The sequence below is a fragment of the Cervus canadensis genome, chromosome 2, assembly GCF_019320065.1.
Source record: "Cervus canadensis isolate Bull #8, Minnesota chromosome 2, ASM1932006v1, whole genome shotgun sequence".
Lineage (NCBI taxonomy): Eukaryota > Metazoa > Chordata > Mammalia > Artiodactyla > Cervidae > Cervus > Cervus canadensis.
The window spans coordinates 28,825,647-28,850,716 of NC_057387.1; the positions used below are offsets into that span (position 1 = coordinate 28,825,647).

A 25,070-nucleotide genomic window follows, 5' to 3' on the forward strand; every position below is an offset into this window, starting at 1 on the left:
GGGGTCAGAGAAATGGGTGAAGGGGGTCAAAAGGTACAAACTTCCAGTATAAAAATAAATAAGTCAAAAAACAAACAAACAAACAAACAAAAATAAATAAATAAGTCATAGGGATGCAATGTATAGCATAGGGACAATAGTTAATAATTCTGTACTGCATATTTGAAAAAGTTGTTAGGAAAAAATAGATCTTAAAAGTTCTCATACAAGAAAAAAGAATTTTTTGTAACAATGTAAGATGTCTGATATTAACTAGATATTGTGGTGATCATTTCTCAGTGTATACACATATAGAATCATTACATGGTACACCTGAAATTAATAAAACATTTTATGTCAATTATACCTCAATTTTTAAAAATTATGAAAAAACAGAAGTTATAAAAAGAAACTAAATGGAAATCATGGAACCAAAAAACACATTGACAGAAATAAATATTCTTTGGATGGGTTCAATAGTACAGTGGAAATGACAGAGGATAGAATCACTAAACTTGAAAAAAGAACAGTAGAATTTAACCAACCTAATAACAGTGAAAACAAACTAAACACAACTGAACAAACCCTCAGGAACCTATGAGACTCTAACAAAAGAACTAACATTTGTACCAGCAGAGTCTCAGAAAGAGAGGAACACAAAGACAATAGAAATGAAAGAGTATTCAAGGAAAGAAAGGCCAAAACTGCCAAAAAAAATAAATGTGCAGATGCAAGAAACTGAGTAAACACTAAACAGGATAAACCAAAAGAAATTCATGGCAAAATAAATGATAACCTTCTGCAAGTTAAAGACAAAGAAAACATCTCGAAAGCAGCCAGAGAAAAACAATGAATTATCTAAAAAGGCACACCAGTTTGAATGACAGTGTATTTCTCATCTAAAACATGGAGACCAAAAGGAAGGAACACACACCATTTGCCTGTCAACCACAAATTCTATATCCAGAGAAACTATCCTTCAGGAATGAAAGGGGAGAAAGATACTGTTAATCAAAAAGTTTTTCTAAAAGACTTTGTCACTAACAGGTATACCCTTAAAGAACAGCTAAAAGAAGTTCTCAAAACAGAAAGGAAATGATAAAAAAGAAATAATCTTGGAGCATCAAAAAGAAAAGAGTAACAGAAAGAGTATAAATATGGGTACACATAATAGACTATCCTTACTATGAGTTTTACATATCATATTTGAGGTCTGAAACAAAATTATAATGCCATCTGGTGTCTAATACTTAAAAGTGAGGAAGGTAAAGGAACCTAAACGGAAGTCAAAAGTGTAACATGTTATTATGTTATTCATACTTTACTCAAAGTGGTAAAATGTTGATACCAGGAGACTGAATACATATATGTATGTGTGTATCCAGAGCAACCACTACAAAAGCTATATATTATGTTCAACCCACATGAAGGCAAGACAAACAGGATGAGAACCAGAGGATACAAACAGAATACAAATAATAAAATGGCAGACTTCAGTTCTAACAATTTGACAATTACTACTATGGACTGAATTGTGTTCCCCGCAAATTCCAGTATTCTTGCCTGCAGAATCCCATGGACAAAGGAGCCTAGTGGGCTATGGCCCATAGGGTCACAAAGAGTCGGACACAGCTGAAGCAACTTAGCGTGTGTGCATCACACACACACACACACACACACACGCGCGCGCACACACACACACACACGCCCCCACCCCTAAATTCATATGGTGGAGCCCTATTTGGAGATAGGGCCTTCAGGAAGTAACTAAGCTTAAATGAGGTTAAAAAAAAGAGGGGGGAGATGGGGCCCTGATCCAATAGGATCAGTGTCCTTATTATAAGAAGAAACGCCATAGAGTGTCCCACCCTCTGTCCACCCACACACAAAGAGGTCATAAGAGCAAACAGCAACATGGCAGCTGCCTGCAAGCCCAAGAGATGTCTTAGAATGAAAGCAGATTGAAAGTAAAAGGATAAGAAAAGTTATACTACACAAACATTAATTTTTTTAAAAAGCAATAATGACTATATCATATCTGATGAGAACTTCAGAGCAACAAAAATATCAAAAGGGATATTAAATAAAGATCAAGATATCAATCTACCAGGAAAACATAATGATCCTAAATATGCAAGCACCAAAAAAAAAAACAGAACTTCAAAATTAGGAAGCAAAACCTGACATCTGAAGAGAGAAACAGAAAAAATCCACAGTTATAACTGGAAACTTTAATACCCTACCTCAGCAACTGACAGCCATCAGAAAGAAAATCGGAAGGATATAGAAGATCTGAACAACCAAAATTAACCAAGATCTAACTGACTTAAGTAAATAGAACACCTCATCCAACAGCAGAATACATTTTTTTCAATGCATGGAACATTCACCTAGAGGCTATACACTCTGACAAATTTTTAAAAATTAAAATCATATATAGTGTGTTCTCTGATCATACAGAATTAAATTCCAATCAATAACAGAACAACAAAAGGATAATATCTAAACATGTGAAAAATCAAGCAATACATTTGAAATAATCTAAATAATCTATGTGTTAAAGATGAAATCTCAATGGACCTTTTTAAAATGAAAATGAAAATACAACATCCCAAAATATGTGGGAAGCAGCTAATGCAGTACTGACAAGAAAATGTGTAGTACTAAACATTTACATTAAAAACAACAAGAGATCTCAAATCAATAATCTTAGTTACCACCTTAAGAAACTAGAAAAAATAAAAATAAACCCAAAGCAAGCAAGCAGAAGGAAGGAAATAAAGATAAAAGCAAAAATCAATGACATTGGAAACAGCCAATTGAGAAAATAAAAAGTTAATTTTTCAGGGGAAAAAAAAATCTCTGGAATTGAACTGAACCTCCACCTGCAAAGACTAATAAAGAGAGAATAATTCATTTCTTCTAAATTATTGAATTTATGAGTATAAAGTTTTTCATAATAGTTCCTGTATCCTTTTAATGGCTGCAGGATCTGTAGTGTTATCCTCTATTTAATTCCTAATGTTAATAATTTGTAATTTAATTTTAATATCTAGAATTAAATTAATTAAATCTAATTAAATTAATTAGATATTAAATCTCATATCTAGAATTGTATTCTAGAAAATGGAAGAAACATTTGCCATCTCATTTTATGAGGTCAGTATTACCTTTTCATTTATGTTCACAATAAATTCTATACATGAATGTTCATACAAGTTTTACTTATGATAGCCAAAAACTGGAATCAGTCCAGATGTTCTTCAACAGGCAAGTGGTTAAACAAACTGTGGTACATACAAACCAGGGACTACTACGCGACAATAAAAATGAACTTTCGATACATACAAATGAACTATCAGTACATACAACAAATGAACTATCAGTACATACAACAACCTAGATGAATGTCCAGGAAATTATGCTGAATGAAAAAAGTAAATTCCTGAAAGTTTCAAACCGCATGACTACATTTATATAACATTTTATATACATTTATATAACATTTTTAAATGTCAAAACTATAGAAATAGAAAATAGTCATGGTTGTGGGGTTAGGAGGAGAAGGCAATGGCCCCCCACTCCAGTACTCTTGCCTGGAAAATCCCATGGACGGAGGAGCCTGGTAGGCTGCAGTCCATGGGGTCGCTAAGAGTTGGACACGACTGAGCGACTTCACTTTCACTCACTGGAGAAGGAAATGGCAACGCACTCCAGTATTCTTGCCTAGAGAATCCCAGGGACCGGGGAGCCTGGTGGGCTGCCGTCTATGGGGTCGCACAGAGTCAGACACGACTGAAGCGACTTAGCTATGGGGTTAGGAAGAGGGAGGGGTCAGAGGAGGTGAGTGTGTTTACAAAAGGACAATTGGAGGGATCCTAGTGATAGAACTTTTCTCCATTGTGTCTACGGTGGTGGATACACAAACCCACACAAATGATAAAATTGTACAGAACTAACTACATATATTCACACACACTAATACAAGTAGCACTGGGGACATTTGATGAGATTGATGGACTGGATCAACACTGAGATCCTTGCCAACTGTGATACTGCACTATAGTTGTACAAGATGCACCATTAGAGAAAGCTGGCGAAGAGGCACATGGGATCTCTCTACTATTTCTCACAACTATATGTAAATTTACAATTCTCTCAACAAAAATTTTCAATTCATCAAAAACCAGTAATTGCTAAGTTCACTCTCTTACTGACAATAAAAGGGTAAAGAGAGAGTTGGACAGGTCACATTTCATCTACAGCTATAAAATCAGTTCACACTTATGGTAGGAGGGAAAATTCCAAAACAACAACTTCCTAGGAAACACACAGTCCGGCAACCAGGTCACCAAACCCAATACCAGACAATCACTAAGCAAGGCCAAATATAAATAGCCAAGGTAGTTACAGGCACTAGAATATAACAAGAAATCAAGACAGGAGCAGACCAGACACACACCACAAAGCAAAGGACCAGGAGTAATTACAGAGTCAACAGCCCTTTACATCTGGCTTACTGACCACAGATACTGTCCACCGCTGAGATTTTTCCTAAAATAATCAGAACAGCCTGTGAGATCTATTTAACTACAATTATTGGCATCCATTATCATAGTAACACTACAGTTCCCTGTTTTAAGGTTGGTTACTTCCTATAAAAGAAAGTGGAAGCGTTAATCGATGAGTCATGTCTGACTCTCTGCGACCTCACTGACTGTAGCCCGCCAGGCTCCTCTGTCCATGGGATTTTTCAGGCAAGCATAGTGGAGGGGACTGTCATTTCCTTCTCCAGGGGATCTTCCCAATTCAGCGATCAAACTTGGGTTTCCTGCTTGCAGGCAGCATGTTTACCATCTGAGTCACCAGGGAAGACCTGGTCACTTCCTATAGGCTGTAAATAAATCAAAAAGCCAAGAGTGTTAGTAGTTACATGTTATATTAAGAGCAAAGTCCAATGCCCAGTACAAACTTGACACATAATACTTATTATAGAAGAGAAAGAAGGGAGGGAACAATTCACGAATGAATTAACAAAAGTCTATGGACCCTTGTGGGCTTCCCTTGTGGCTCAGCTGGCAAAGAATCCGCCTGCAATGCAGGAGACCTGGGTTCGATCTCTGGGTTAGGAAGATCCCCTGGAGAAAGGAAAGGCTACCCGCTCCAGTATTCTGTCCTGGAGAATTCCATGGACTGAACAGTCCATGGGGTCACAAAGAGTCAGACATGACTGAGCGACTTTCACTTTCACTTTCCATGGACCCTTGTGCCATTAAAAAGACACATTTACAGAAATTTTGCAGCTTCAGAGGGTTCTTGAAGGCCCTAAAATCCAGAATTTACAAAACCTAGCTTTAGATTATGCATCTTGAGAAACCTACTCCAGCAATTTAGGTCATCTGTCTCTTTAGATGGTAAGATAAGAATTTCTCAGAGTCCTTTTCAATGCTATAATTTACTGATTTATACCCCAGTCACACCCTCGGATGGGACTACCTCCCTTTCCCTATCATATGTAATGGCACAGAATTTTTAACTGAGCGTCTGGTTTACCTAACAGGACACTTAAGCATACTTACTATCCGGGACAGGTCTGAAATGAGCTTCCCGGTGGCTCAGAGGTAAAGAACCACCTGCCAATGCAGGAAACGCAGGTTCAATCCCTGGGTTGGGAAGATCCCCTAGAGAAGGAAACAGCAACCCACTTCAGTGTTCTTGCCTGGAAGTCCCATGGACAGAGGAGCCTGGTGGGCTATACAGTTCATGGGATCAGAAGAGAGTCACACAGGACTTGGCGACTAAAAATAACAAACTGAGGTCTGAAATCTAAGGAGGAAGCTAGTGAAACTATGGAAATCTATTGTGGATCCTTAATACAATCGCAAGATCATTAGATAATAGGCACAATAGGAAAAAAAAGGTAAATGTCATGATGCTGCACTATGCCGGACTGGTTAGAAACTAGGCTCAATTTCAGCAAACACACTCCTCCAAAGCAATGCAGCAGCCCTCCCCTCAAAAGTTTTAATCTATAACACTCATTAAAAATGTATGAAGGAAACGAATTTGATACAAAACACATCATGAGATGTCTAAAAGTACAACAAGCACACAAACTTTTTCAGGTCTCCCAATGCAATCTTCACTGACGAGCAGCAAAAAGCCACTCCCCAGTATGCACACTTCATCTTAGATTGGCTGAGCTGCATTATAGCCTTAAGTGTACCTGAAAGTGAACTACTAGATCTTGCAATTGAAACCATAAAATATTTAGCATGGATAAACTGCCTCTATCTTACTATATTCCTCACCTTGAGTCTTCACATGAGACCAGTGATTTCCAAAAAACTTTATCTCCTATTTGGAAAACTGCAGAATTAAAAATTCAAACTCCTTTCAATATAACTTTAGGAAAGCCATCTATTCTGGGTTATTATTATTTTTTTTTAGGACGATTTTTTTTTTTACCTGAATGAAGGAATTCGCATTATTAAAATACATGAAAACCTATTTAATCCACAAGAATTTTCACCAAATAGAGTTGGGTCCCTGTCTCAGCGGTGAGTTCCTAAATCTATAGCCCTTGTTTTCAGTCTCTCTTTTAGGCCTTGCCACAGTGTTGAAATAGTGACAACAAAGCAATAAAGCAACTAATGGACCCAAAGTTCAATTGCTAAGTCAGAGGCCATGTTTCATGCCCACATGCTGACAGCACTGGACTATACAAAGAGAAGCACTCAATCTCAGGGCTACCAAAGGTCTAAATCTTGTCTAGATCCAGCCAAAGCTTAGATTCTACCTGTAACAATTCCTGTTGGAGATCTTTCATCTTCTGCTCAACACTGCCAGTGTCTGGGACATGTTGCTTTCTGAGACTGCCCACTCCATCCTCACAGCTCTGTTACAAAGTTCTCTTACAGTGGGTACAAATCTGTCTCTCTGTAATTTCCACCCACAAGTTCTAATTCTATCCCCTGGGACCACACAGAAGAAGCCTAATCCTTCTTCCAGTTTCCACATTGTCAGCCCTTCAAATATTTGAATACAGTTATCAAGTTCCTGTGACTGTTATGGTAGGCTGAATACTGGTTCCCCCAAAGATGCCTGTGCCCTAATCCCCAAAACCTATCAGCTCCTGCTCAATGTTCAGCCCTGTCTTTGTGACCCCATGGATTGTATCTGTCCATGGGATTTTTCAGGCAAGAATACTGGAGTGGATTACCATTGCCTCTTCTAAGGGATCTTCCCAACCCAAGGATCAAATCCACATCTCCTGCATCTCTTGCACTGGCAGGTATATTCTTTACCACTGAACCACCTGGAAGCCCAAAACCTACCAGAGAAGAGATTCTGAAGATGCGATTAAAGTTCTTGAGATGGAGAGATTATCTTGAATTATCCTGGTGAATCCAGTGTAACCACAAGGGTCCCTACAAGAGGCAAGAAGGAGGATCAGAGAGAAAGAAGTAGATCTGATGAAGCAGAAACTGAAGTGATGCACTTTAAAGATGGAGAAAGGGGCCATGGGCCTAGGAATGCAGGCAAACTCTGGAAGCTAAAAAAAGGCAAGAAAATAGATTCTTCCATACAGTCTCTAGAAGAAGTGCAGCCATGCATGCACATTTAGACTTATGACCGTTAGAACAAATCTGTGTCTTTGTGCCACTGAATTTGTAATAATTTTCTTACAGCAACAGAAGGAAACTAACAGACTCATTCTCTTTCCAAACTAAAAGATTTCTTTAACCACTCTTCAAATAACAGTTTCAAGTCTCCCCTCAGGACATTCCCAATCTCTCTTTTGTCAAGAATCTCATGTTTCCTTTGACCTATCCATATACCCTATTCTCCTGGCCCAAAACAGCTCTCAACTTTCTCTCCAACAATGATGTCTAAAGCCACATCTGCTTGGTCCACTCGCTTTTACCAAGCTCATTCCAAGGGCAATTGCTCAATAAATAATAAGTTGAAAGTAAACAATCATTCAGAATTCCCAACAGGTCTGATAATCTAGAAGATTATAAATAAATAAAAGGCCTTATTCCTCCTCCTCATTCTCCTGGAGAATTCTTCCCCATGTGTTAGGATTTTAAGAGATTACATAGATGACTTCTCAATTGAAACATCTAGTCATATAACTCCTTGTCATATAACTCCTTGTTAGTAAAACCACTGCAGAAATTAAAAAGTAAAAGCTCCCTATATGATGTATATGACTAATATTCCCTAATACTGGGCCTCCTAAACTCTACATTTATGTTTAATTATCATACAAATTGTATGCTGCTGCTAAGTCGCTTCAGTTGTGTCCAACTCTTTGTGACCTCATGAACTATAGCTTGCCAGGCTCCTCTGTCCACAGAATTCTCCAGGCAAGAATACTGGAGAGGGTTGCCATGCCCTCCTCCAGCGGATCTTCTCAACCCAGGGATTAAATCCTCGTCTCTTTACGTCTCATTCATTGGCAGGTGGGTTCTTTACCACTAGCACCACCTGGGAAGCACAAATTGTATAATTTATGATAAAAAGTAGTTAAACAAAAGTACAGTATTAGTTCAGCCAAATGTTTTACAAAATATTTAAATGGTTATATAATAGCTTTGGGGCTTCCCAGGTGGCACAATGGTAAAAAATCCTCCTGCCAATGCAGGAGACACAAGAGACGTGGGTTTGATCCCTGGTTCGGGAAAATCCCCTGGAGAAGGAACTGGCTTGCCTGAAAAATCCCATGGACAGAGGAGCCTGGAAGGCTACAGTCTACGGGGTTGCAAAGAGTCAGACATGAGTGAAGAACTGAGGACACACACACACACACACACTAGTTTTATCTGTCAACATTAACTTCTTCTAGCAAAATAATAATGCAGCCAAAAAATAACAAGTGTTTGACAAATGCACTGTACTGAACATTGTACCTATAGCATAATTTACTTTACAAACACAAAGGTCTTTCTTTAACACTTGTCTTTACGGATGCTAGAATATAGGATGTGATGGTAAAGGTACGAAATAGAAACAGAAGAAAAGTAGGGTCACAGCCAATGTAAACAGTCTCAGCATAGACTGAAAAGAAACTGAATAGTGGAACAAAAGTTAGGAACGAGGAGAAACTACTCATTACCAGCTATCGCTGGTACATACAGACTTCCCAAGAGGACTGATCAGACAGTGCTGTGTCCCCCACCAGGTACCTGTGTGGGGGTGGGGAGCGTGGTTTCTAAAAATTCAGCCACACGGTATTTGAATAGCTTCTGTTAATTTTAACCAATCTGGAAAGCAACAACCTAGATAAAGACACCCAAAATTCCTTTCTCCTTTTGGCAGAAAACTACTTGAATTATAATTGCTTATTTTGGCTATTAGTATTATTTCTGTTTCTAAAAAACCTACTAACTAAGCATTTAGAAGAAAGCTACCTAAAAACATAATAGGGAATAGAATCTAGGATTAAAACTTGCCCTACTTTTTGAAAACACCAAAGGTTTGCTTCAGATTTTCATTGTTTGGCCTAGTAACACCTTTACTTAAATAATAGAAAATCTGTAATCATAATAATAATGTTATCTCATTAAGAAAATGATACATCAAATTTCACACACACACACAAAAAAAATTTCACACAACGATCAAAATTAGTGTTAGAAATAGGAAAGAAACTCAAGTCTTAATTATAGCACCTATTAGTGTCATTATTTGAATGTTTCAGTAATACATGTTAACTTGGATTGAAACAAGTTACTTTGTAGAACTACTACTATTACTAAATTGTATGTATATTTTTATTTTTATGTAGATATTAAATAAAAATTCAACTTCTTTAAAAATTAATTTTTGCTCAAGTTTCAGAGAGGAAAGCAATGAGTTAATCAATTACCTTCAAAAAGTCAGTTTTGTTTAATTCCCGACAAAATGTATACCTCATTTAATCAGTTTTTCGAGCATCGTTGTGACTTAAAACACCACTTTTAGATATTTACTTGAGGTCAGAATAGATTATGGAAAAGTAATCAGAGGCAGTAATTCACCAATGTACAAGGATAAGGAAAAGGATAAGGCTGGTACATGAAAACCAGCCTTCTGCATAAGTTAGCCTTCTGAAAAAGATACAACAGAGATGCCGAATCATACTTCATACTATCATAAGTAGCTAGTGAAAATTAAGGTTTAAAAACAATTTAAAAATAAGGCATTTTGTGAAAACTAAGATGAAGGCTGTGAATGTGTCAATTTAAAAGCCTACTTTTTTCAGTGGTAGATTAAGGTCAATGGACCCAAAGAGCTCAGCTTTAATACTGAAACATTACCACTCATCAAAGAGGAGATTAAGTTTTTGAGAGTTATAATATATCAGTTATATATATGATGATTTTATATTTGTCAGGTTCGTATATTGAAATACTTTGGCAATTTATTGGTAGTTTACCCCAGGTTTGGTTTTGGTTTTTAATTTACTTACTGACTTGAAATTTAAGACTGATTCAATTTTTTTAAATGGTTGTATAGCCAGGATTACTTCTGCTTTTACACAAGATCCATCTGGCTATCTAAGAGAGGGCTTGAATTCTAGAGATGCGAATTAGAGATATTTACATATGGAAAAATGGACCATACTTTGAGTTGGTCCAAGTAGTTACCTGTGGCAAAACTTCAGGTGTAGAAGACAGAATATAACCAATGACTAACAAGTACTAGCATCCTTACTGGGCCATTTAACTACCTAGGAAGGGCTAACATCCTGGTACATCCTGATTGTTTATCAAGTATGACAGATAATCCTGTGAGGTAAGCCTGGAGTTTTCCTGTACAGTTAATAATTTAGCAAATGATCCAAAATAATGGATGACCTTTGGAACCAAAAGAGGAAAGACTCTCTTTATAGCAAAAAGATCTGACATTTGTCTAAAATGGAAAATAAAACTCCAAAGATATTGAAATAATACAGTATTCTAAAAAAATATCAGTCCCAGAACCAGAAAGATACAACCTGTTAGCATGATCCCCAAAAAAGTTCACATTTTTTGACCTGCAAGTAATCCCATGCCTAAGAATGTCATAGCCAAAGTTTAAAATAGTAAAAGAAAAAGAAATTACTGTGATTGCTTCTGGGTCGTAAGTGATTAGCAGTTGTTTTTTATCCTGATTCTTTATATTCTATGGAACTTCTGAATTGTGGTAGGGCTGGGATTCAAATTTAGATCTAGTAACAAAAAATCCATGCACTAGACCTCTTTGTCAACCCCACAAGAAAGATGAAGCTGACTTACATTTCAATTCTTACAAAAACTCTGGAAAAATACAGGGAACTCCCTCAACTAACTTACTTGGAACAACAAAATACTGTTACTGAAAGCAATCTGGTAAGAAGACAGACCAGGAACATAATCCTTAGACAACAGCGGTGGAACTGTCTGAGAAATGTGATAAAATGGAGTTAAGAACCACAGATACTTCCCTTACACTTCCTGGATTCAGTTAAATTTGGCAGAATAAGTTTTATTGTTGTTCAGTCACAAAGACGTGTCTGACTCTATGACCCCATGGACACCAAGGGTCCTCTGTCCATAGGATTGCCTAGGCAAGAATACTGGAGTGGGTTGCCATTCCCGTCTCCAGGGGATCTTCCTGACCCAGGGATCAAACCTGAGTCTCCTGCATTGGCAGGTGGATTCTTCACCACTGAGCCACCAGGGAAGCCCAGAATAAGTTTAATAGGGTAATTTGAGGAAAAGTTCTTACAGCATCCCTTGAAATTTTCTTATTCTGAGTCATGCTAGGAGGTTAAGGGGGAAATATCCCTGAGTGGGTTCAGCAATCACATAAGTTTAGTAAAACTGAGTACAGAACAGGTTAATCAGATAACTTTCCTGACACCTGTTATATAATGGAAGAATGCCAAGTGGTGGGGAGTGCCAACCAAGGAGTGGATGCTGAGACCAGACAGTCAGGAGACAAGTGTACAAACACTAGAAAATAACACTAAGAGTGTAAAAATGAGGATGGGATAAGAGAAGAAAAAGGGAGGGGAGGGGGTTACAAAATGTTAATTTGACTTTATAATCTTACCTATGTCTAGCCCTAAGCCCTACCTCTCCCTAATACAAATGATGCTGTTAATGAAGTCTTACCCCAGACATCCTACTTGAGTTTGATGAAACTGGTACTAATCATGACAAAATTATCCAGCCTTCCTGTGTTACATATAAAGAATTAATAAATATTTCACCGGGAATAAATTAGAGATATCAAAGAAAAAAATCATATGATAATTTCATACTTTATACAACCATATCTATATTGTTTATGGAGAACTATATAGAAAGCAATGTTACATCTTTCTCTTACTGGATTTTGTTTCCAAAGCTTAAGTGGGAAAAAAAAAAAAAAGGACACATAACTTGCTTAATTCAACAGGGTAAACTCATTTTATGTTCATGCCATGCTTTTTTTTTAAGAGGAAAGGTTTTAGAAAATCAATTCAAAGCTTAAACATGTATCCCAAATAAGTTCAACCTGCTATCAATTTTGGCTTCTTTTTCCCCCATACTTTCCTAATTCATACTAACAGAGTTAAATTCCACTCATTTCTCTTTTTCCACGTCAAATGTGGGAGAGTGAACTATGTATTCCTCTGGAACCTTTCCATCAAGACGAACCTCGTCAAAGGTACAGAGTTGCCTTCCAGGCTAGAAAGTGCTTCATTGATTAATGTGAATTTGAACATTTTCTCAACATTGGTAATAGACCAATTCTATCATCATAGCCTGCTGGGTGGAGTCTAAATTACTGGACTAAAGAGCTGTTAAAATTAATAATGTATAATGGCAGAGTACAGAACTACTTAAGTATCCTGGGGTTTTGTAAAGCATAGAAATAAAAATGGCCATAGATTAATCCTAGAAAAATCTCTGAAGGAAATAATCTTAGCACTTGATTTAGAACAAGTATGGCAAATACTTCAGTTTGGCTATAATGGAGTATCCACAGAGGGTATTAGCAAAGTAAGTTAGGGAAGAATTTCCAAAGAGTAGAGAGAAAGAGAGTTGGAGGATGTTAAATGTCAGAACAGAAACAAATCCCAGCAAGGAAAGAACACGATGCTCTCCTGGGTTAACTTCCTTAAAATCCAAATGACCTGAAGTCAACAAACAGTGAATATGTTAATTTGACAAGAAAGCAGAAAAATAACATCAATATAAAATATAATTAGTTTGACTTTTATGGACAAACACACCTATTTCAGTACCAATTTCAAATATTATTTACTTCCAGCCTTGATGCCGACTTAATGGATAACCAAGCTAGTTAACACCATCAGACAAAAACAAAAACTCACTCCTTAGAAAATATTCTAAGGTATATTCTCACTCCTTAGAAAATAAGGTGCCCATACAAAGCAAACGAAAAATCTGCAGCCTATGTCTATACGCATATAACTTTTACCACAGAGCCTAGAAATTTTTCCTAGATTTGAATCAGCTTCTTTACCTTTTCAAACTTCAGCTTTCATTACATTTTTACACAAACGTACAGCAAAAGATGGAGAGACACTTTAGGAAACTGAACCAGAAGTCAAAGGCTAAATTCCTTGAAAGAAAGGAACTGAATCATTCCCTCCCATATCTCAATCTGGCATGGGGTTTAGTGCATAGTAGGCATGTGAGGAACATTTGCTAATTAAATGCAAAGGCTTGCCAACTAGAGGATTAATGCTTGAAAGAATCCCAAGCTACATTCCTGGACCAAATATTTGAAAATGTTCGCAGTTCTACAACATCATATTGTACTTTCCAACAAGTTCTAAGTCTGTAATCCAATCAAATGCAATAGTAGTACAAACATCCTCTGCATTTTGTCTTTGAAATTTGGGTCCAAGTATTTTTTTTAGCACATAAACCAGTTGGCAGCAAAACTTATCTCATTTCCAAAATTTACTTTTCTTATAAGTTAAAATATACAATCAAATCATAACTCTAGACTAATGATAACCTGCATGCTAGTTCTAGAGCCATCAGGATCTTGAACATACCATGTTTCTCCAAGTCTCAGTATTCTCATCTATAAAATGAGGAAAATGGGCATTTAAAAGTTCTCCTTGAAGAAATATATCCTGCAATTTCCTTGGAAACAAATAAAAAAATACAATAAGTAATAGGTAGATAAACATATAATTAAGCAAGTAGAGTAAAATGTTAAGAAAATAATCTAGGTGGTAGATATATCTACTCTACAGAAAAAAAACTTGATCAATTCTCCCAAAACTCCCATCCTTCTGATACCTGGAGACAGTACCAGTTGCTCAAAGCAAAAATTAGAAGTTATCCTGAATGCCTCTTCCTCCCTCACCTACAAGCAATCAGCAAGTCCTATTACTTCCTCCTTCAAAACATCTCAAATCCATGCATTTCTATTTCCCTGTCACCTAAAGCAGTCCAAGTCATCATCATCTATCACCTGAACTAAAAGGTCTCCTTTCTTCCACTCCTCCTGCCCCCTCCCAAATCATAAACGATGACTTTTTGAAATGTACACCAATCATTCTCTAGGTTTACACTTTCCAATGGCACTAAGAATAAACAAACCCAAGCCCCTTACCATGGCTTACAGACCCTTGCTGGGGCCTATCTACCTCTCTGTTCTCATCACTATCACCATCACCCATTCCTTTATTAAGTGCCAGTCACAGAGGCCTTTCTATTCCAATAGCACACCAAGTTCTTACATTCAGCTCCTATACTTTACAAATCTCTTTGGGACTTTTTTTCTCAAATTTTTCAAATGGAAGACTCCTTCCTTCTAGTCACTCAGCTTGCCTCCTCAGGGAGGCTCTTCCTGACCACCCAATCTAGACAAGACACTATCTCATCATCTTGATCTATTTGTCTTAGAGCAGCAGAGTACCTCGCTTATGAGCACAGAATCTGCAGTCACACTGCCTGGATTCAGAGTCCAGCTCCTTAGTTCTTAACTGTCTACTAGTTTTGACTTAGCTTTTCTGTGCCTTGGTTTGATCATCTGTAAAAAAGAAAATAGGGTCACTAGCACATAATAAAAGCTAGTAAAGTTTTTGCTATGGCATTTGTTTATATTCTTATTTATTATCTATATTTCATGGGGCTTCCCAAGTGATGCTAGCAGTGAAGAAACTGCCTGCCAATGCAGGAGACATAAGAGATGCGGGTTCGATCCCTGGAGAAGGAAACAGCAACTCACTTCAGTATTCTTGCCTGGAGAATCCCATGGACAGAGGAGCCTGGTGAGCTACAGTCTATGGGGTCACAAAGAGTTGGAAACAACTGCAGCAACCGGGCACACATCTATATCCCAATGAAATGTTAACCCCATAAGAGATCTTGTTTGCCTTCTTTATAATCTCCAGTGTCCAGAACACTATCAAGCACTTAGCAGATGCTCAAGTAACTTTTAAATATTTGCTAAAAAGTTACTAGATGCTTACATTTGATCATAGTATTACTTCATTTGACCTCAGTAAACATCTACTTACAATGCAGTTTTTCTTTTGCTTAAGTTCCAGAAATTATTTGGAAGAAATGAAGATAAAAAGCAATATAAACATGGAATATTAGAGATTCCATTAATTTCTTAATTTGTGATTTAAATATTCCTCAATTTGTGATTTAAAAATTCCTCATTAAAAAAAAAAATTAAATTGTTTAAGAGAAAATGAGCCAGTTTCCTTTTCTTTCCTATGTTAGCTAAAGCATTAAAAGATAGGTTGAAAAATGCTCTCACTTGCTCATTTTCATAACAAAAGTACAATATCTACATATCACCCTTCTTAGAAGTACACGGAAAGGCAAGTAAACTGGAATGGTGGTGCTGAGTAGAGGGCGCGAGCAGGGACACTGCTCTAAGAAAGGACATCACCTTCTCTACGATATTGTCGCCCTTGAGCCTTAGGGAATTCATACAATAATAAGCTTTTGTTATCTATCATGTTCATTGTTGCAAGAATAAAAATTATTTGGCTACCCAAAGAACATGAATCCACGATTTAATATGCTATAAAGATGATAATGTTAATGAACTGAGATGTTTCTTAAATAACAACATGGATATATTCATCATTACAATATATAGAAAAATGCATGTATTAATTTCCTAGGGCAGCTGTTACAAAGTACCACCACAAACTAGGTGACTAAAACAACAGAAATTTATTCTCTCGTAGTTCTGGAGGCCAGAAGTCCAAAATCAAAGTATCAGCAGGGCCATGCTCTGAGTCTCTGGGTAAAATCCTTCTTTGCCTATTCCTAGTATCTGCTGGTGGCCATCCATCCCAGGCACTTGTCTGATAGCTGTAGCGCTTCGATTTGCCTCCATAGTCATAGGGTATGCTCCTCTCATGTTCCTGTGTCTCTTCTGTTCTCCAGGGCCTGCCTTACTCAGGAGGATTTCATCTTAACTAATTGTGTCCACAAAGACCCTACTGCCAAACTGTACTGTGCTGGCTGTTAGGACTTCATACTTTGGGGGGGGCACATAATTCAACATATAACATACACCTAGGTATATAACACATTATTACCTAAAGTTACAAACTTTCAACTTGTCATGATATTATTTATCCTTAAGGTAGACACAAGTGTATTTCTGAAGTCTGATGCTTAATAAGACAGGCCAATAGCCAATGGGAATTTGCTGTATGTCTCAGGAAACTCAATCAGGGGCTCTGTATCAACCTAGAGGAGTGGGATGGGGAGGGAGATGGGAGGGAGGTTCAAAAGGGAGGGGATATACGTATACCTTTGGCTGACTCAATTTGAGGTTTGACAGAAAACAACAAAATTCTGTAAAGCAATTATCCTTCCATTAAAAAATAAATAAATAAAAGGGCCATATTCTTTCCAGTTTCAGTTCTCCAGTACTGTGTTATCTATACAGGTGAATTAACAACTTCCTAAGTATGAGAAATATAATTAGGTCAGTGATCTCAAAACATAAATACGCTAAACCTGTTATAGGCTAAACAAATGTCATGAATAAAATAATAATGAAATTCCATTAAACTTCACTAAAAATCCATTTGGATTTATTTAGCCAAAAGATGAGTTGAAGATTATAATTTCTCTTCTGTCTCCTATTATCTCTCTTAATATAATAATTAGTCCTAAACTGTGATATATAAAGTAGATGCACATGTATCAAATCCTGTATTTATTTAATTACATTATTTTTTAAAAAACATAAGCAGCAGCAATAACACACAGGTATTCTTGTTCCCCCTGGTGAAAAGATTTCTATAGTAACTTGATGTAAAAACCCTGGGCAAGAAAGGAACTAAGTGGGACACATAGACTACACTCAAGCACAATTGTTCTTTCAGGAAAATCATTCTGAGCAGTAAACTTATGAATACCTCAGTGAGGCTGTGGTGGTGGTGGTTTAGTCACCAAGTCGTGCCTGACTCTTGCGACCCCGTGGACTGTAGCCCGCCAGGCTCCTCTATCCATGGGATTCTCCAGGCAAGAATACTGGTGTGGGTTGCCATTTCCTTCTCCAGGGGATCTTTCCCACCCAGGCAGATTCTTTTTACTGCTGAGTCTACACCACTGCTTAAAGAGAGGGGGGTCCACATAAGCACAAAGAAGAAATTCTGATCATGTCCCCTCATCTAGTCAGGCCCTCAGAGTCAGAAAAGGCTCACAGAAGAGCTGTGAGCTTCTAATATAATTTGCACAGATGCTTCTTCTTCAATGACTACCTGTGACCATGATGGAGAAAAGCTGAATCTTAGGAGGTAAAAAATTTGCAATCTGCAAGAAGAAAAATTGCATATTCCCAACTTAGTATTCCAAAACAATAAAATATTCAGATAATATTTACTTACAATAAGAGGGTCCTTAATACATTAAAGGTACTGATGAAATTCCCATATGCATTACAACACCGTGACAATGGATTAATATGCTACAATTACACAATACTATGGACACCTGATGCGAAGAGCCAACTTATTAGAAAAGACTCTGATGCTGGGAAAGATTGAGGGCAGGAGAAGGGGACAACAGAGGACAAGATGGCTGGATGGCATCACGAACTCAATGGACATTTGTTTGAGCAAGTTCTGGGAGATGGTGAAGGACAGGGAAGCCTGGCTTCAGTCCAGTGCTGCAGTCCATGGTGTCGCAAAGTGTCATACATGACTAAGCAACTGAACAAGAACACAATTTTTTAATTATCCCAAGAGCTTAACTTGGAGAAGAAAATGGCAACCCACTCCAGTACTCTTGCCTGGGAAATCCCATGGACGGAGGAGCCTGGTAGGCCGCAGACCATGGGGTTGCTAAGAGTCAGACACGACTGAAGCGACAGCAGCAGCAGCAAGAACTTAACTATTGGCCTTTCAAAGCTCTATTTCCAACCACTACTTTTCAAATGACTTTTAAAAAGATAATTTGGTTTACGTAAAAGCAGTTCAATTTGAACCTCTAAAACAAGGCTATCAAACAGTAAAAATATTATCTGTCTAGAGGCCAGGCTTCTGGAATATTTCCAAATCCAGAAATCAGGAAAAAACCAAAACAACCATATACACACATGTTCTGGTGTAAAGAGCAGCAAGGACAAACAACAGAAGATAAAGGAATACCACCCTAGGTTTACACCTGACCCTGTGAGATTGGATAATCCACCAGGGAGAAGTTAACGGGCATTGCAATTGGCTGGCAGAATCTATACAAGGTTGGTTTTTCCTTTGGAAAGCAGAGCAGCATGGGAGAAGCAATCAGAGTTAAGAGAAAACAAAACTGGAACAATAAGCAGAGAGCAGCTGATCAAAGGCAGCTCAGCTGAGATTGAAGCTGTGAGCTACAGACACAGACGATTCAGATCTAGAGTGGGCATCTTAGCAGTTCCTGAAGGCACAGGCAGGAGCTACCTGAATAGAGAAAGACACTGCCTATGCCTTAGGCATGGCCCTGAGGCTTAGGCATGCATGCATGCATGCTCAATAAGCTGTGACCAACTCTTGTGACCCCAAGGACTATAGCCCACCTGGCTCCTCTGTTCATGGGATTCTCCAGGCAAGAACAGTGGCGTGGGCTGCCACTTCCTTCTCCAGGGGATCTTCCCAACCCAGGGACAGAATCTCCTGTGTCTCTTGCATTGGTAGGTGGATTCTTTACCACGAAGCCACCAGGGAAGCCCTGACGCTCAGGGCACTTAAACAATAACAAGCCCCTCTGCGAACAACTACAATAGTCTGCATGTTGTTTACACATGAAAAATACCACAGACTATATTTTAATATATTTATATGAATATATATATATATTTATAACAGTCATCCCTTAATGGAGTTTTCAACCTTATTCTAATGTAAAACGTACTGGGGGAAAGGGAATGGACCAACCCACCGCCCCCCGACCCCGGGAAATGCTTATACATCATACACCTCTGTCCTTACCTCCATCCCTATCCCAGGAAACCTGAACCCAAAATTTTAACATTGCTGTCTCCTACTCCTGAGAAAAAGGCATATAAATGCAATAAAATAAAATTTCAGAGTGTTCTATTAGGGTTGGTAACACAGAAACTCACAATTTTGCGTAATTCCAAGAAGGGACAGTAAAACAGGGCTGGATCTCGTGGAGACTGGAGCCGTACAATGATTCCAGAATGATTCTGGACCTTGGGAGGAGGAGTGAGGGGCCCTTCCCTCCAGTGCTCTGCTATTAACACCAGACAGCCTTACATCATGCGTCAGTTTTTTCTGATTACTCATAGTTTCTTCTCCCATAATTTCAGTTTGTATACGCTTCATTGTGGCCTTTCCAGCCTCTCCCTCCCCACCCCCACAATCAGGAGTGTGTTTGGTAAATGCTAACAATTCCCACCACAGCAGTGTCAACAGGGCAAACAGCTGGGAAGGGAAATGCCATTTTTTATATATACACACACACACCATTTATATAGTATTTCTGCCACACAGATAGAATGGATGTAAAGGACCTGGAGAGCAGAGATGGGAGTAAAATATAGTGAAATAATTAGGAAATGACGTGGAATCTTAAAAAAAAAAAAAAAAAATAGTTGAACTCTAACAGTAGAATGGTGGCTGCCTGGGTCTGGGAGAAGTAGGGAAGTAGGCAGAGATTGGTAAGAAGGTACAAAGTTCCAGTTGTAAGATCAATGAGGTCTGAGGACCTAATGTATAACAAAGCTGATTATGGTGACCTAAGCTGATTAATACTATATTGTATAACTGAAATTTGCTAAGAAAGCAGAATTTAAATATTCTCACCCCCCCAAAAAGGTAAACATGGGAGGTGATGTATGTGTTCATTAACTCAGTTGTGAGAATCCTGTCACATTACACGCATATCAAATCATCACACTGTTCACCTCAAATATATTACATTTTATTTGTGAATCATACCTCACTGAAGCTGAAAAATCATATGAAAATGATTAATTTTGAATAGTACCTGTTTTCAATATAATTCGGTTAATCATTTTATACAACTTACGTTTTTTAATGGCTGTGGTGGACAACCAACTTAAAAAATTCCTGAAAATTTAACAATCAATCTTACGAAAAGAATACAGCCAACTCCAGAGAATCACTGCAAAACCTCTCAGCTGAGGCTTCAATCCCAACTGAAAATTCTTTCCTTTCTGTCTTAGTTCATATCCTCAGGAAAGATTCTTACTGGCCCCGTTCATCTTTTTAAGCCACAGAAATCATATGCTGCTGACCAGCCTCTGAATTAGTTGCTTGAGTTGAGGGCCTTCCCTGGCCTGAATGCCTGCGGCTTGCAGAGGAGGTTAAGATCAAGTGATAGAAAACATAGATGTCACAGCAGCAGAGACGGCAGGTAGGACAGACACGAGCTAACCTTGTACAGGAGATCACTACAGATGTTAAAAATCCATCGGCCCTAGATCATTCCACCTACGGGCCACTTCAGAAAGAAAAGCTCACAGAAATGACAGTGAGTTATCAAGGAAGGGTTATACTGTGCTTAACATACTACATCTAATAAGATGCATTCAGCATCCACGGCCTTCCAGAATGCCTTCCTGAAACGCAGAGGTTGGGAAATCAAAAGCTACATTCTCCAGGCTCCTAGACAGCTCGTAATCAGGATGAGAATTTGAGTCTACCCTTAAGAGGCAGGACACAAAATACAGACGGCAGCAGTGAGGCAGAGTCCAGTCGGCCCACAGCTTGTGGCTGCTTTCGGCCAGCAAAGGTCACAGGCACGTGTGTCTAGTCTCCAGCTCCGAGGGTGTTGAGGGACGGTGGCGGAAGCAGTAGTGCCAGATTGAGCATTCCCGCTTCTAGTCACTAGTTCACAGGCATCAAGGAGAAGTTGTCACAGCAGTGGCCAGACACTAAATTTCAAACTTCAAGCAGTTATGATGGCAACAGCCGTGGCTGCTGGGATTCCCCTTGATCACAGCGACAGCGGTATTTTCTTGCTGTGATTTCAGTGGGCAGCCTCCTGATTGCCACTTTCCTGACACTGGCAGAAGTGGCAGCTCCCGTGGCGACCTGTTCCAAGGTGTCCTGGAAGTCACATTCTCAGAGGCCTGGCCTGCAGCCCAGCCCTCCAGCTCTTCCAAAGATTCCCCAAGCAATGAATTCCCTGTATTATATCCCCTCCGTTTCCTGCACTGAACTCTGGCTAATACTGCAAAGGAGTACACGGGGAATGACTTTGTACACGTCTGCACTCATGCTGTTTTCTCACAGACTCACATAAAGGGCTCAAGGGAGATGACACCATTCCCATTAGTCTCCCCAGAATGGCCACCTCAAGCCCCTTTCTTCAGCGTTGCCTCATATGGATGATACCTTCGCCTCTGCCGTGGCCAGCTCTCCATGACCTGAGACATCTGCTTGCCCTGAACCCAGCAGGAGCACACAGTCCCTCAGCCGTGGCAGTCATGTCAACTCTCACTACAACCAGTCGAGCTCAAGGACCCTGAATCCAAAGTGCCCCCACCGGTTCATCCACCACATCCCTGAGTAGTCTCTGGCTCTCAAACTCATCTTCCCCCACTGCGCCCCCTAGTCAGTCAAGGGGAAAACAACAAATCAAAGTATAGCTGGCTCTAAATCAGAGGAATTCATCACCCCTCCATGGAGGGGCAAGGAGAGGCCAGCAACAGCAGTCTACCACACAACAGCTCCCATTCAGAAGGACTCTCCTGAAAGCACTGTGAAGAATCTTTTTGGTGAGAAAAAGAAATTGTTCAAAACTAAAACAACTAAGGGCAAAAAATACTTAAGTATTCAGTGGTTACACCAGCTAAGAATTTTCTATTTAAATCTTAACCACAAGCTGTGGGCTTCCCTCATAGCTCAGTTGGTAAAGAATCTGCCTGGAATGCAGGCAACCTGGGTTCAATTCCTGAGTCAGGAAGATCCCCTGGAGAAGGGAATGGATACCCACTCCCAGTATTCTTGCCTGGAAAATCCCATAGACAGAGGAGCCTGGGAGGCTACGGTCCACGGGGTCGCAAGAGTCGGACACGACTTAGCAACTAAACCTGTTAGTCACCAAGTCATGTCCGACTCTTGCGACCCCGTGGACCGTAGCCTCCCAGGCTCCTCTGTCCATGGGATTCTCCAGGCAAGAATACTGGAGTGGGTTGCCATTTCCTTCTCCAACCACAGCATTACAGAAGGCTAAGATTGCCCTAAAGACCTGAAGCATATGATGATTGTAATTCTTTATTGTGCTCCAGCTTCCAGATCACCGCGGCCTCCAACAACACTCAAGCATGCTGATGGCCTAACAAACTGAGTCAGCATGCTATACTTAATTCCAAAAGAATGCAGATTTCATAAAGAGACAGAATATGTCAACAAGGCTAATTCCTTTTTCACAAGTTTCTTACCGAAATTCTTCTGCCAGAATCCAAAACAAGAGGAACCTGAGTTCAAGTATCTGCTCTGCCAGCTTCCTGCTCAGCACAGTCACCTGCCATTTCTAAGCCTCAACTTATTTGTCATCAAAGGGTATAGGTTGGATCGCTCTGGTTCCTTCCAGTTGAGTGATTCTGAGCCCAAAGAGAAAACAACAGAACAAACACTTGAAGAATAAAAGGTGCCCGTACTCCACAGCCAGCTTTAACTGCCTCTTCAAAGGAACCACCTTACTGTGTGGTACTTGAAGGCTGGAAGAAGAGAGACTGACTTCAATACCATGAGTAATTCTGTCTAGCTTGGCTAAGAGTTTGCATGTTTATTAAAAATTCCTAATTCCAAAATGCACTCTTGCATTCCTCAGATCATTTTCCAGGCTACTTGTCTCCAGATAAGGGAGCTAACACACACCTTCCCAGAGAGTGAATTTCAGAATGAGTGAACTGGAAACACAAGAACAGATAACATTTCCAATATCAAGTATACAATTTTCACAAGCATAGTTTATCCTAAAATATCTGGGCTTTTACTTACACCTGCTGAAAATATTCTCTGACAAAGGTAGCCAGAATTGAGGCTGACCTTCTGTTTGATTAGGAATTCCTGGGAACAACTTGAACTGTAAAGATGAACCTGCACTGCCACAACTTTGTTTAGAAACAGGACCAAGCAATGAAGCTTTTATTTTAAGGACTTGGCCAGAGTTTTACCGCATTTAACACCCACTCAAACAATTCAGAATTGTGGGGTTTTTCCTTTTAAGAGAGAAAGGGGAAGAGAGATTTTTTTCAGATATAATGAAATACTCTTCTATCTGGAATGCAAAGAAAGAAGATTCAAAACTGTGTCAGTTCATAGTCCTCCTTTGAGTCTGGGTGAGCTTCTGCATGCCTATCTTTCCAAACCTCGGTTTCCTCATGTGTAAAAGGGAGAGGATAACCCCCGGCTCATGGAGAATAACAATACAGGAACTTTTTACAGGAATATACGTCTGCCAACATACACATTCTTATAAACCAAATGAGATAATGTCCTGACATTGGACAGTTACTCAGTAAATGGCAGTTAGTGTTATCATGACAAGTCCCCAGTTAGAATATTCCTACTAGACTTAGAGCCAGGTTGCCAACTGAGACAACCTTGAGTTGCCACCAAAGGGAAGTTGAGGTGTCACTTCACTCATCAACATTACCCTGAGGTAACTCTAGTTGGCTGCACCACAACATGCGGGAACTGGGATCGAAACCACGCTCCCTGCAGTGAAAGTGGGGATTCTTAGCCAGTGGACCACCAGGCAAGTTCTTAGTTAGCAAATCTAACTCTGTTTAAAGGGAACTGAATCTTTCATTAGCATATACATTCTAACTTAAACACTGACATTAGTGAACAGCATTCACTGCTAAAATTAATAATACTTTACAGAGTGTTTGGCCAAAAGCTACAGAAGTGGGTTAAGAGATAGCTTTGTGAGGAAGGTTACATTATTTTAACAGATTTCATGACTTAGTCAATATATGGAATTAATATTGGAGAACTCTGATTGTGACAGGCTTCTGGAGTAGGAGTAGTAATTTTCCAAGTATAGTCTAAAGATACTCCAAGAGGGACATAAGCTAATCTAAAAATCAAAGCCCCTGAGATGATTCTTATTGACAAATCACACCCAATTCCATGAATGTTTGTTTCTGTGCACAGTGAGCATATTTACCAATAACCTCCTAACATTTAACATTCTCTAAAGGTTCAACTACCAAACGCTTGGCAAAACTGCAAACTCCTACTGTGTGTGTCATTCATAAAGAGAAGGATGATTTTTTTATGGCAAAGTAGAAGACATTAATACAGTAATTATAATATAAAAGTAGTGTGAAAAGATATTCAGAGTACCTGCCCCTCTCTTTCAGGCCTCCACCTCTAAGTACCACTGTAAAGGCAGGAAAAGCAAAGATTGTCAGACTTGATCCAACAAAGGCTAGTAACCTTCCTGGTGATTAAACAGACTCACATTTCACTCGTTAAGTAGTGTTTCAAACTTAAGAGTCAGTGAAGTAGCTTCTTTATGTATGAGTTCTATGAGATCATGATTACAAAGTATTATCAGGGAGCCCTTAGAAATAACACAATAATAGTTATCTCAATTCATGCTTAAAAGGACCATTATTTTAAAAGCAAAACATCTTAGAAAGCAATTGGT

The 25,070-nt window shown here is 38.9% G+C and overlaps 1 protein-coding gene across 4 annotated transcripts in view; it reads right to left on the reverse strand.

The window, feature by feature from the left end:
- Window positions 1-25,070, reverse strand: part of MAGI3 (membrane associated guanylate kinase, WW and PDZ domain containing 3) — a 245,445-nt gene that overhangs the window by 210,369 nt on the left and 10,006 nt on the right. The window lies entirely within an intron of this gene.